Source organism: Lycium ferocissimum, unplaced genomic scaffold, assembly GCF_029784015.1.
Source record: "Lycium ferocissimum isolate CSIRO_LF1 unplaced genomic scaffold, AGI_CSIRO_Lferr_CH_V1 ctg15260, whole genome shotgun sequence".
Taxonomy (NCBI): domain Eukaryota; kingdom Viridiplantae; phylum Streptophyta; class Magnoliopsida; order Solanales; family Solanaceae; genus Lycium; species Lycium ferocissimum.
Window position 1 is genome coordinate 978 of NW_026715923.1, and position 7,020 is coordinate 7,997.

The 7,020-nt window shown below is 32.7% G+C and overlaps 1 pseudogene; it reads right to left on the reverse strand.

Moving 5' to 3' along the window:
* Nucleotides 1-1,087: 1,087 nt before the first annotated feature.
* Nucleotides 1,088-1,892, reverse strand: LOC132042421 (cysteine protease inhibitor 8-like; annotated as a pseudogene).
* Nucleotides 1,893-7,020: the final 5,128 nt, after the last annotated feature.

Below are 7,020 nucleotides of genomic sequence, written 5' to 3' on the forward strand. Positions count from 1 at the left end.
AAACTAAATCCCAAATAATTCCCTAGGTAATATATATAATTTCGTGTACATTTTCAAGATATTATCCCTAGGTAAATCGCAACAACAAATCCCCAGATAATTCCCTAGATAATATAATCTCAAGGTAAATCTCCATGAAATAATCCCTAGGTAAAATCGCAGTAACTAAATCCCAAATAAATTTCTAGGTAATATGATATCCCCAATTAAATCTGCAAAAATAATCCATAGATAAATTCATAAGTAGGTAAGAATTTTTTTTGTACTACTTCACGAAGAAAATAAATTTCTCATAGTTTTATCGGTTACCTGCAAAACTATCTATACCTGGGAAAAGAAGGTGGAGTAGGAGGAAGAATCTAAAATTGTTCAAGACGTGTTAACAAGACCAAGAATGAAACGAGTGTCCTTCTGGAGGATGCCCATTGCAAATTCATGAAGTTAATTTGGGCAGGTTAATATATACCCCACTTATAACTCAGCCCATTTATGCTTAATTCAAATCTTCTAAAAGTCGGGTTAAATATGTAGTCCAATTGACCCATAATAAATTATGGCAAAATATTTTTTAAAACTTTTCTCTTAGCTTAAAAGGTTATAGTATATAGCAAGAGAAAAAAGTCTTGTTAGATTTGCTTGATAATTAAGCAAATTTAAAAAAACTAAACACAAAAAATATAATATTTGATAAGAGTTCGGCGGGTTGGGTTATGACCCGTTATTTAACAATCTTTACTTAGCTAGCTCATCCCAATACAAATAATTTTTAGACGGATCATCAATCGGTTCATTTATTAACTCGAGCATTACATTATTTTGCCCAACCGAGCCTCCCATTTGACACCCTTATGCTTAAGCATCTCACCAATGGATGAAATAATCTACCGTCAAAAGTTTTCTTTCTTATTGTGGATGCATCTTGTATTCTTGTGTATTCCTTTTTATTTGGAGTTCTATCTTGTATAATAATAATAATAACAATAATAATGTTACTAAAATATTTCAATATATTGTGGGAATAATATGAAGAGAGAAGATTAATAAATTTAGAACCTAGCTTCTTTATTTATATGCTTGAACAGTATTACATAGAACGGAATATCGAAAATACATACAAGCGATAGATCGATATCCACATTATTTAGAAAGCTAGGTTAAGCATAATTAATTATGAGGATATTAATTATGCATCAGTAGAACTCTTCTGGACTTTCTTGAATATGAAGAAAAAAGGTTGGTTAGTGAGGGCCAGACGATTGTGTCCACTATGGGATGTCAAGCCCACATCTGAACATGTAAATCGGTTGGGACAATGCCTTATCTTGTAAAAAGGTGTTGTCTTAGTAAATTTCTCAATCTGAAAAACACCGTCTGGAACTTTTGGGACACGACTAGTTACCACGAACCTAAGCCCCTGTGCAGTCATGTCAGGTTTACCAACCATCCAAAAGTTTCCGTTATCACAGTGCTGTGTATTTGGATCGAGAACATAATATTAATCTGATTAGTTTCACGTATCACATTAAGAGGTGGAGGACCATGGTGCCTTGTAAAGAATTTAACGGGCAGGCCTAGTTGAGCTTTGGGCATTTGGCGTTTCCAATTTTCGCCAAGCCTACTGCCCCTCTGCGAGCTTCCGAGGTAGCGGAGAGAATGCGGTACTTTGGCCAACCCGGAGTGGTTCGCCGTCGCTGTCCAACACTTCAGGAAGTTCAAGGAGGGGGAAACCGTTGTCGTCATCAGTAGTAGTAGGCAGGAAAATGGGATCATCGGAAGTGCGCGCAAGTTGATGAAAAGGCCACAAATGGAAGCAAACAGAAAGTAGTAAGCAAGAAGAAGCTGAAAATGGACTTCATGTTGGAGAGTGTACGTTGTGTATTTTGCATGCAAAATTCTATTATTGATGGTCCAATTTATAGAGGTGGCTGAAGCAGCAGATCATTGACAAGTCGACTAATGTAGGTCCACTTTCCAAGCAATCAAAGACCTATGTTCTTTTTTCTTTGCCAAACTTTATCTCTCCTTTATCTTTTTTGTATGGAATTCTGCCGGTGTTTTTGAAGAGTAATAAATTCTAAAAATCATTTTTTCTCTATTTTTATTATATGAGAGCAAAAATTATGGTAAGTAAAAAATTTGAAATTTGAGGAAATTAAAACCCTGGATAGTAAACGGAAGAATATTTATATAAATTTTATCGGTGGTCATCCAATTTTAAACTTATCATACAAAAATTATTTTATTATTTTTTGTTACGATAACTGTCATTTAACTTTATTTATCACAAAAGAATCACTTTTTTACTTTTTTACTACATAAAAGACATCCAATTAAAAAGTTGATCATATAAAAATTATTTTTCTATTTTTAAAAGGTGTTTATGAAAGTTAATATACAAATGAGTATATTAGTAAGGGAAAAATAGTCAAATCATATTATTTGACATTAATGATAATGAGTTAAAATTATCACAAGAAATTAAAATAAGGAAAACAAATGTAATATTGCACACCACAACTAATTTAGTGTCATGATGCAAATTATTGGGGGAGGTTTCAAATTCATTTTGAATTTAACTAACTTATTTAGGAGGGCCATGTAATATTTTTTGTACTATATTAAAATTTAGATAAAATTTATTTTTTAGTTAATTTGGCCAATGTCAAATGACTTTTATATGACAATAAAAAAGAAAATAGTTGTGTTGTAAACTTTAAAGATGAATGATTTTTAGGTGAAAATTAAAAAAAAAAAATGCTTGATAAGTTTTTAAATCGAATAACCCTTATAATAAAAACATAAACTATTCATATAATAAAATTTACTCAAAATTCTTATAATTAGATGACCATCAATAAAATTTACTCAAAATGTCTTAAAGAACAATGATCTCCATATAATAAAATTGGTTCCAAAGTTTGATGAAAAAATAAACACTAAAAGTGGTCCCAACTGTACAGATGTCATCTTCTAATTGGATGATATATTAAGATTTTCTTAATATTTTATTTTCTATTTTAAATTAACTTTTTCCTTTTCTTTCTTATTCTTTTCCCTTCTCTTTCTAACGTTCTACTTCAGCAGTTCCCACTATTTTTTTTCTTCTTTGTTTCTTTGTATATAGATTTAATTTATGGGTTTGATTTGACACAAATAAAGAGATTAAATTTGTTGAGTTAACAAACCGAAATCAAATTCGGCCATTTGGTAAACGGTCATTCAAATGCATAAAGTTGACATTTGCATAAAATTGACATTTGCTTTGTTCTTTGTGTTGGTTTCTCTCTCTAGTGTTGTTACGGTTTTGTTATTAAGCTCTAGTTACTTTAATTTCTTATTACATATTCAAGGAACAATCTTGTTTCATCCGAAATTACAATTCTTGTCTTCCGTAAAAAATATTATTGTTATCAATTGAATGCACCCATTTGTACGAAGAAGAGGGGCGGGGAGGTCGGAGCTATTCTTATTGTTATTTGTGTTAACAATAACAATGACAATTGTTATTGTTATTCAAACGGTGGATTTGGAATTGAATAGATCGAGGATCCCCTCTCGATACATTTTCTGTTTTGCTCCGATAGAAGAATAAAATGCTAAGCTTGTGAGGGATAAGTACGAGTCGATGGAATGTCAAGTGGGGTGGTGGTTATGCGGTGGTGGTGTGGTTATAGGTCAGTACAAAAATGAAGAAGATGATATATTTTTTTTTGCTCTCTGTCCGTTTCTCTCTCCCTATTTTCTCTTAGATGATATACATTGCAATTTCTTCAATAATGAAGATGATATATTTCTTCAATAATGAAGATGATATACGTGCAATTTCTTGATAATGAAGAAATCACAATGCGGTGGGGTGGGGGTGGAGGGCGGAAGAAGGTGGGTTTGGTTGTTTGGTTGGGGGTGGGGGTTGGCGTGGTGGTGGTGGGTTCTTAATGAAGAAATCCTGAACGTGTAGTATGCTTGGTGGGGTGGGGGTGGAGGGGCGGAAGAAGGTGGGTTTGGTTGTTTGGTTGGGGGTGGGGGTTGGCGTGGTGGTGGTGGTGTTCTTCAATAATGAAGAAATCACAATGCGGTGGTGGGGTGGAGGGCGGAAGAAGGTGGGGCGGCGGCGGTGTTGGTGGCGGGGCGGCGGTGTTGGTGAGAATGAGGAGAAAGTAGAAGAAAGAGAAAAAATAATAAAAGAAAAATAAAAAATGAAGAGTTGGTAATTTTTGACGTAGCGATGACGTGGCAATGACACAGCGATGATGTGGCGATGACGTGGCGCGAGTGTAATACACTCCAGGCAGTGGTCCAGGCCGCTATGGGGTAAATAATTATCAGTTAAGTTGTTTAGGGGGGTAAATAATTAGGTTAAGTTTAGTTCTTTAAAGTGAGTTTCTTGCACAGAGTTCAGGGGAAATGATGTCTTTTCTCAAATAGAAAATGTGTAAAAAAAAGGAGCGAGAAGAGCGAGGGAAACGAGGCAATAAAAAACCGTGGATTGGAGAGAACGGGAGCAGGTGGGGGTGAGATGATGTGATGGGTCCCGCATTATAAAATCAATTAAACAATCCCTCTCACACAACTAATAATAGTTGTGCCTCACCCAGAATAAAACTTTTCCTTTAGTGCTAATTAATATCAATATAGAGGAAAGCTGATTTTTTTATCTCACTGTTACTTGCCCTTATCTTCGTTACATTTCTGATAAGTTGTAATTATCAAAGTGAAGGTTGTAGTAGTCACATTTTTTTCAAGTGTCATGTCATAATTGGTGGCGGAGTCAGGATTACCGTCGAAGGGATTCAAAATATAAAAAAATAAACAAACAAAAAAGTCTAAAAGGATTCAACATCTACTATACATATATAAAAAATAATTTTAACTTTATAAAAACAGTATTTTTTTTATCGAGGGGGTAACCCCCTAGGCTCTATGTGGCTCCGCCACTGGTCATAATAATACTAACTATGAAACTTTTTTATAATACTTGAGTGGGTGTAGATGTGAACCCCATCCTCCAGCATCTCTCTCTGTTCACGCCCCTATTCTCTTCTGTAACTCTTTTTTTTTTTTTTTAACTTCTCCTCTCTCTCTCTCTTTCTATTCTCCTTTCCCAGATATCTTTTCTCTTGCTTTTTTGTCCTTTGTGAAAAGAAAATTGAATTTTCCCCTTCAATTCTTTATTTCCTTTCTAATTAGAAAAAAATTGAAAACCTTTTAATTTACAAGGGTGCTTGACCCAAAAAAAAAAAAAAAAATTATAAGGGTCTACCAAACCTTCACGGCTCAGCAATTTAGGGGTGTTCATTGGTTAAATTTAAATCGATTCGGATCGCAAATTAATTAAATAAATAGATAATTATTTGGAGTTTATTTATTTTTATTTTAAGTTCTTAAAACCACGATAATATTTTGTTTGATTTTATTAAAAATAAATCGAGCCAAACCGATAAAACAATATACACAACTTTTATATATACATATATATATATATATATATAGTTTTAAATACTTTGTCTATGTTTTCATTAATTTTTTTGTATCTCGATTCGGCTAATATACTTTACACATGTTAGCCCATTTCTTAAAAGAAATTCATGAATCCAAACTCATTTATTCAAAAACAACTATGAGATTTACCTAAAAGAAAAGGTTTTAGTTCTTATAAACTTTTTTTACTTGATTAAAACTTATCTTAAGCATTTCCTCCATAACCAAAGAAAATTATTTCTCCGACAATAAAAGGGTAATAACAAATTGTAAGTTGGAAAGAGATGAAAAAGTCTTCCCTAATTGTAAGAAAACAAAAATGTAAGAAAGAAATACCATTAGATTTCTTAAAACACTGAGACAAAACCTCAAAAATCATACAGATGGATATGCATTATATTTGATTTAATTTAGTTTTAATAATTAAAAAGTCGACTACATCAATTTGATTTTTGTTTTAATCAAAAATTGACCCAAACCAACTCATCAATTAAGAACTTAAAATCAAAATAAATCAACTCCTAATAACTATCGATTTATTTAATTGATTTGCAATCTGGATCGATTTAATATTAACCAAACTGTGAACACCCCTAATGCTGAGTCGTGAAGGTTTGGAAGAGCCTTAAAAGTTTTTTTTTTTTTTGGTTTTGGTCAAGAACCCTTATAAATTAACAGGTTTTCAATTTCTAATTAGAAGGGAAATAAAGAATTGAAGAGGAAAATTCAATTTTCTTTTCACAAAGGGGAAAAAAAAAGAGAAATGATAGAGTATTTGGGGAAGGAGAGTAGAAAGAGAAAGCGAGAGAGAGAGAGAGAGACAAAAAAAGGAAAGTAGAGAAGAGAATAGGGGCGTGGACAAAGAGAGTGATGCTGGAAGATGGGGTCCACAGCTGCCCTCACTCAAGTATGACGTACTCTGCCTTGCACACCATAAAACTTTTCGTACTAATAGTTACTAAAATGGTAAAAACTTATGCATAGGTTTACACTAAATTAATAATGCATGTCATGTATTGCACATACTCTTTTTTCACTTAACCGTGCATTATTATTAACATATATTCTTTCTTACCTCATTAAGTTACCTAACAACGGTAATGTATATGTTGGTAAGATTGAGTATAAACACGCGAATAGATTGAGTGTAAACACGCGAATATTTTTAACAAAACGACATGGGCTCCTCCAAAAAGGAAAAAAAATTATAAACTAGAAGAAAACAAGTCTAGATAGGAACGCATTTTCTAAATAAACCCCTGCTACTAAGTATATAATATCTAAGCATAGCTTCCTTAATTATAAATGTTTTCCCCTTGGAATTGATTATCTGGAGTTTTTCTCTGTAAGTGTTTTAAAACCTAGGAATTATTGTTTCAATCCTTTTGTCACGGTCCAATTAATAAAGTAATAGAATCACACAAATGTTGAGTGTCTGAATAAATTGCACATGAAAAATAGAGAAGAAAAAAATGAGCGGATCAATAAATTTGGATGAATCACATTTTTTTTTTGAGCTAATTTTATCATTCTATTGACAAA